Below are 7500 nucleotides of genomic sequence, written 5' to 3'. Positions count from 1 at the left end.
TACAATTCTACAAAAGAGAGCCATATGTATTAATTACTACCTTGTCAAAACCAGATGAACACTCTGAGCCTCTACTCAAAGCTCTGGAAATTTTAAAAGAAAGGACATTGTTTTCTTTTACGACTAGTTTTTATGTATCAGTATCATAACAACCCTCTTCCCTCATCTTTTGATAATTTCTTCAGGACAGTATCATCAATTTATCAATACAAAACCAGATTTGCTAAATCAAGTAATATTACATAAAAAATATCAACTAACTATGGTCAATTTAACACTTGCTTTGCAGCTGCCAAAATTTGGAATAAGTTAAACATCTACCCCAAAAAGAATTCAACAAGGAAGTAAAGCTAAACATCTTGCAGACTTGTGAATGTTCATCTGGGCCCGGTTGTTCGAAAGCAGATTAACTTAATCCAGGATTAGCATATACTTTTATTTCAAGTTTTAACTTTTCAGTGAAAGTTTCTTTTGCTTATTTTTGTTTTTCAAGATTGACTTCTTCTAATGTAAGGTTTTGCCGAATATCAGCATTGAACAGCTCTTGGGAGTAGAGAAATAAACTTTTAGCGAGAAGCAGAAACGAAGCTAAATTCAATACTTTATTCTCTCCGGAACACCACTCTCAGAAATTACAAAGACGCACGTGTTTATTGAAAGTTGAGGAGCAATAGAGACGCCCCCTCTAAGCATGCAAGTGTCACGGACAGAAATGTAACACAACAATGTTCGAGGCACTACAAACTCCTTGGTTAATTTTTAATCCGGGATTAGCGTTAATCGGCTTTTGAACAAACCGGGCCCTGGCATTTAGTAATGTAGTACTTAGTATTGTAATTTTTCAAGACATCTTTTTCTGCTTGCATGCATTGAGTCTTTTGACTGTGGGTTTTCCTTTTTACTGTTATTTGATTTTCTCATGATATTATCTGTTCCTTAAAATTATCTTTTCAAGCTTTAATGAATTCATAATAGCCACCTTTTCCAGCGAACAATTTTTTGAAACAAACAACATATTTGCTATTAGAGGCAAAAACCCCTTCCTATTTCATTGTGTGCGCGAAGAGAAAAAACTCAGTTGTGTCAAATATGTGCAATTACACCAAATTAAAATTTCAGGATCAAACCGTTTCCATAAAGAACCTTTTCCTTGAATAATGAAGCACAAAATAGACGACAAGCTTTCTTTCAAATAATTCTTGACTGTCACATTTCCAATGATGTTTTTACTGAAGACTGTGCAGAGTTGATCACAGATCCACTTAAGGTGTTCGATTTGACCTGTCTTTGTTGAACCCATAAGTTACCAGAGAATTTTCCATTTGGTTTCAGTGTTCTACATAACATCACACTTGGTAAAATTAGAAATGCAGCTCACTTTGATTTCGGCTCGACGGGCGGCAGCTAGTTGTCGAAGTCCATTATTCATCGCTTGTAAGATTCCACCGCCTGTCTTGTTCAGTATAAAATTGACTTGCCATTATTGAACTTCATAAGGGTATATTTTGTTCAAAGATCCACTAAAAGGCCATTCGCGTTACATGACTTTCGACACCATTGCCATTTATCATTCTACTGTGTCCACCAGAGAGATCTACGCATTTCAACTACCCTCTCGATCCTAAGAAAATACGAGCAGAAGGCTCTATGCACAAAGATACCACTTAGCAGGGGAGTGACAGGCAAGACTTTTACCGACACGGAAAAAAAAAGAATACCGAACAAGTGCCACCCACTTTCCGATTGGGATTGCCCTACGGCAACCCAGTAAAAATACAAAATGTACATAAATAATTAAAATAAAAACTTAAATATGAAATATATCATTTATTGCAGTTAAAAGGCGTTCCGATATCGATGTGTGTACAGTGCAGGGACGAGTTGACTGGTGTTGGAGGAAGTGCTGTCGGAGAGAGAATTTAGCAACAATTAGTTAACATGAGTCACTTCTGAGGATGTGTGTCGAAGCATACAAACGCCAAGTAAGTATTTTCAAACAATGGGCTTGTTTGTTTGTCACGCTGTTTGAGTCTCAATTTGGATGCATAGTTCTGGTTTCGATAAAGACGGCAATCAATAATGCCGTGCAAGCATATATAGTCACGATTCCCCTCCCCCTCAATCTGCAACCTCGTTCCCAGGGCTTCTCCCTCATGTGGGGGAGGGGCGTTTTTTTATTGCCCCGCCCCCACATGAGGGAGAAGCCCTGGGAACGAGGTTGCAGATTGAGGGGGAGGGGAGGCGTGACTATGCTTGCACGGCTCTCCTGGGACTGGGGCTGCGTGGGAGATTGAATTATCATTCAACCCCAGCCCCAGTCCCTCGGAGAGCCTGCTCGCAGGCTTATTGATATTGCTGTCTTTATCGAAACCAGAACTATGCATCCAATTTAAGACGCAAACGGCGTGACAGACAAACAAGTGCATTAATTAGCATAAATATTATACTTATTTTAATTATTATTATTATTATTATATCAATTATTTTTATTAGAAACAGTATCAGGTGTTCCGATGTGCGTACAGTGAGTGCAGGGACGAGTTGACTGTGGTTGGAGGAAGTGCTGCTTAACCCTGCTAAACCAGTGAAGCTACATCATGGGAACTCACAGTTAATATGAGCAACTCTTTGTCAGCTTTTTAACTTGTGCGGACAAGCAGAAGTGAATTACTTGGTTCATCTCTTTTTGCTGTCAACATGTTCATGGCAGGATCATTGACTCAACGGTAAGAATTTTCAAATGGGTTATACGTCAAGTTTAGTTTTTAACTTACTATTGTTCTGTTAATTAAAGGAGAAAAGATCAGAAGAATTCACTTTTTTTCGTTTGTTTGGAGCTGACCATGTTTAATTTTGGAGTCTGCTTTTTGAAAACCTCAAGGTTAACTTAACCTTGTTATTGGGATTTTGATGTTGCCCCTGTCTCTTCCAACCCTAAACTAAATACATGTAGAAAAATTATTAAGGAAAAGCATGTTAGTAACTACTTAGAGTAACTTCTAATTACTGGAAATGTAATTGGCATAAAGGAGTTGTTTTCCCTATCCAGGTATTTCGACTGTGTACTTAAGATTATTTTATCGTCAATCTCGAAAGAGTATTGAATTTTTTGGGTGGATAATTTGTGAAAGAGTGTAAGGAAAATATCGTCCATGCATGGCGTAGTATAATTCATTTTTCACTGCTTGTTGAACTTGTTGAAGTGCTTTGTCATGCGTGCCAGTAATAATCCATTTTGCGCTATGTTAAGGAAGTGACATCCCTAAAGTGTGTTCCGTTGGGTGTCTCTCTCTCTCTCTCTCTCTCTCTCTCTCTCTCTCTCTCTCTCTCTCTCTCTCTCTCTCTCTCTCTCTCTCTCACATGATTACTTTCACTGGTGTCTTGTTCCAAACTTCTTGTCTCCTGTTCCTTTTTGAAGCCTGCAGTGACCAGTGAAGCTACATCGTGGGAACTCACAGTTAATTAACCTTGAATTTCGGTTTTGACCTCACCTAACTCATGTATTTGCCTAATAAAAAGAACATGTTGAAACTTCTGAATGTATTCATGTCCTTATTGTTTGGAGCTGACCAATGTTTGGAAGTTTTAGAGAACACTTCCTGGGTACGTTAAGGTTAACTTAACCTTATTATTGGAATTTTGATACCGCCTTGTCTCTTTCCACTCTGAAATAAGAACATGTAGAAAAATCATAAGGAAGAGGGAAAAGCCTTTTTCCTCATCTGGATATAGTATTTTCGACTCAGTGTAGAGGAGATATCGTTAACGTCACCTATTGTCATTGCTTAACCAGTGATGCAAGGTCATAGGACTTCAAAATTTACATGAGCAACTCTCTACGAGCTTTTTGACTTGTGCGGACGAGCAGAACTGGCAGCATCAAGGCAGCAGTGACGTACTAATTGGTTCATCTCTTGTTGCAGTAAACAGGTTCATGGCAGGATTGACTCGAAATTAATTTAAGCCATGGGAAAAACTGTTTTAAGGAGTGTTTGCATCAGGAAAACGAATTATTAGAATCACTTACAACTTTACTGGGCGCAGCCGTCTTAAATAATTCAGTTGTGTCGTTAATACCACTTAAGGTGATTCCTTAGTAATAGAAGATGTTGTAAGATTTTCCTTAAACTTTTCTCGATTGTTCCCTACATTATGGTGACTCGAAATGTGCAATTAAATAAATAGGTCACCGAGCTCGTTCGCGAGATATAACTTCCTCAAGTTACTCATTTAATCATTGCAACTTCATCTATCAAGGACAAGTTTGTTCTATCGGTTCAGGCTACGTTTTGCAGAACAGGAAGCACAGCTTTGACGTAATTCTTTAAATAACAAAACAGGTGAATTGTATTGCTCAAAAGGAATAATTTAATGTTTGTTCTATGGCGGGTGTCTGGAAAACCCGAATAGCGAAGAGCGAATAGTACGAACAGTGCGAATAGTGGCGAATAGTCGCGAATAGTGACGAATAGTCTTCAATAGTCACCGCCTTATGCTGAACAATCTCGTAATCAAAGCAAATAATATGCTCACCTGTCATCGAGAGTTTCGTGCATGCTTTTACAAACACTCTAAAGAAGAACAAACGTCAAAATGCAAAAATATAAATCACTTTCATTAATACATCAAGTTTAGTTTAGTTTACCAGTAGTTTAATTTATTCGCCACAATTCATGGAGTGGCAGGGGAGAGGAACAGAACTTTCGTCCCAATTGACACCTAACCCCTATATCCATAGATCAGACCACAACACCGGGAGCTCCATGCCCTCCTCTTCTCGAATAGTGTGTGGGTTCTTTAACGTCCCACAGATTTTATATGTACCCAAGGGTTGTGAGACGGGACCTCCGGCTTATAGTCCTTATCCGAGAAGACTTGAAAGTCTAACCATTTGCAGATGGCATTACAAAGGCAGCACTTTCTCCTCAGTTATTTAAAGACCCTGAGTGTTGGTCCGGCCGGACTTGAACTCACAAACTCCCGCGTGACAGCCCGGTGCTCAACCAACTGAGCCACCGGTGCGCGGTGGCTCATGATCATGTCCTCGCACAGTGGCGCCCGAACATAAATTTTAGATACCGTCTCACATTTCACCATCCTCATCTGTGCTGTCCGATCCGGCGAGACACCTTCTGTAAAAAGGAATAAATTAAATCAAAATGTGAGGCAAGTGGTTTGTGATTAAAGAGACAAACGAGCTACTCTGATAACCGTTGCGTTAATTAATTATCCAAATAAGTAACAGGCTTTCAGTGCATTTATTACCTTTTTTTCTCAGGGCTCAAGCTGTCCTTCGCCAACACATCTCTGCTTTTTTAGCGGGAAAATCCCATCCAACGTTGCTGCGCGGTTGACCAGGAAGTACTGGGTACCAAATTTTCGTCATTTAGTCACAATCCCCCCCCCCTCCTCCACCCATATTTACCACTATCTGTTACTATTCGTCACTATTCGCAATATTCGTACTATTCGTGACTATTCGCTATTCGGGTTTTCCAGACACCCGTTCTATGGCACAGGCACACGTCTTGAAAAGGCACTGACTACAAATATTCTTCGGGTGCGTGATCTTGAGGAGACAATTTTGTGTCCATGAGTGATGGCTTTCCTGTAACGTTTTTGACGTAAATTTTTTAAAATTTTTACAGCACTAAGGTGATGAGTAAGAGAATAAAATTATGCCAAAAAAAAGATAGGTCAGCAACCTTGTTTAGGAAAGCAAACCAAGCTTGACCCCTCGACAACACGTCGAGAAATAGAAATATTAAAACAGAAAACAGAACTGAGCCGTGAAATTTTTGGTAAGAATTTTCAAATGGGTTACACGTCTAGTTTCACTTTTAACTTAGTAATACGTATTTGTCTTGTAAAAAGAATAGCTCCAAACTTCTCAAGAATTCATTTTCTTTCTCGCTTGGAGCTGACCATGTTTTGGAGTCCACTTTCTTACCATGTTGTCTGAAATGCGCATACGCACTCCTTTAAGGTTTTGCAAAGGCAGCAAAGGCCTTCCATTGTTCGAGTTAGTGCTCAAAATTAGTCAACTTAGTTGAATTGAAATAATTATAATAATAATTATAGTAATAATTTATTCATATTTAAATTATCGTGAAAAGGAGAATCTTGAGGTTATTTATAATTTTTTGTCCTTTACTAAAAGATGATGTACGTACTAAGTCATTCTATTGTTTTTTGACTCTAACAAAAATAGAGTACTTAAGACAATTTTACTCTTCCTGATTTCCTTTGTATTTATATACATGATTTGCTTGTGTAATGTTACTTTAACAATATTCAAAAAAAGAATTTTTGTGGGAGGCGCGCCCACCTCATGGTTATAATGTGTGCTTTTTACAAAGACAACTAATTGCATAAAGAAATTAACTGATTAGAGTGTAATGTGAAGTGCTAAGTTTCTACCCCATATGAACCATGTGAGCATTAGCCCTACTAATGGAAATGGACCCACACAAGGGTTAGATCACCACTGCTCTACCGACTAAGCTACAAGGTCAGACGGGAGCAGGCCGTGGAAACTGAAGATGTTAAAGTCACGGCAATGAACATGTACAAGGAAGGATTACATTTTTGCAAACATTGCTTCACGGCCAACGTTTGCAAGAATGTAATTCTTCCTTGTACTTGTACATGTTCATTGCCGTGATTTTAACATCTTCAGTTCCCACGGCCTACTCCCGTCTGACCTTGTAGCTCAGTTGGTAGAGCAGCGGTGATCTAACCTGAAGTTCATGGCTTCAATTCCCACCTTGGTCAGAGTTTTTCTCTGTCCTTGTGTGGGCCCATTTCCATTAGTAGGGCCAACGCTCATATGGGTTAGAAACTTAGCACTTCACATTACACTCTAATCAGTTAATTTCTTTATGCAATTAGTTGTCTTTCTAAAAATGGTACATTTAAGGATGGTGAATGCTCTTTTCAAAGTAAGGTCGTCCAAATAAAGGTTATAACTTTATTTTGGTTATTTGACCCTGTTTGTTAGAGCTGTCGCATGGGGTTTTGTAGGAAGAATATATATAAAGTCGCTAATAAATACTTTATTTATACAAGCTACAATCGTGTTAGGTGTCAAACGAAGGTAACTATCAGAAAGAACTCTCCTTATAAGTCCCACTGCTAAAAATTTAAGCTGACAGTGGGAAAAACTGTTTTTAATGACTGTTTGCATCACGTAAAAAGAATGTGTTCAATAATACTCTTGGAATCGTAGGCAGAAACCTGTCAGAGCTCAGGTTCAGTGGTGAGAGCACTCGCCTCTCACCAGTGTGTTCCCAGACTCTGCGTCATATGTGGGTTGAGTTTGTTGGTTCTCTACTCTTCTCCGAGATGAAAAAGTTTTTTTCCGGTTACTCCAGTTTTACACTCTTCTCAAAAACCAACATTTGATTTTATTTGCATCAATTTGTTGATTTCAGTGTACTGTGTCCCCAATTAGTGCTCCAGCGTTAGAATGACTAGACACTCGAATAAAGTTCCTTTCTT

At 38.8% G+C, this 7500-nt stretch overlaps 1 long non-coding RNA gene across 6 annotated transcripts in view; it reads left to right on the top strand.

Moving 5' to 3' along the window:
* Positions 1–7500, top strand: part of LOC138026469 (uncharacterized) — a 17749-nt gene that overhangs the window by 7301 nt on the left and 2948 nt on the right. For 3 of the 6 annotated variants that reach the window (XR_011127273.1, XR_011127270.1, XR_011127272.1), the window contains 2 exons: positions 1837–1982; positions 2494–2726. This is a non-coding gene — a long non-coding RNA (uncharacterized lncRNA). Of the gene's footprint in view, positions 345–1836; positions 1983–2493; positions 2727–7500 lie in introns of all 6 variants that reach the window. The other 3 variants (XR_011127275.1, XR_011127274.1, XR_011127271.1) reach the window with 2 other exon arrangements.

The sequence above is a fragment of the Montipora capricornis genome, chromosome 12 (genome assembly GCF_036669925.1).
Source record: "Montipora capricornis isolate CH-2021 chromosome 12, ASM3666992v2, whole genome shotgun sequence".
In the NCBI taxonomy this organism is placed as follows: Eukaryota; Metazoa; Cnidaria; class Anthozoa; order Scleractinia; family Acroporidae; genus Montipora; species Montipora capricornis.
The sequence above is the reverse complement of the archived record's forward strand: the minus strand, read 5'-3'. Positions and strand labels throughout refer to the sequence as shown.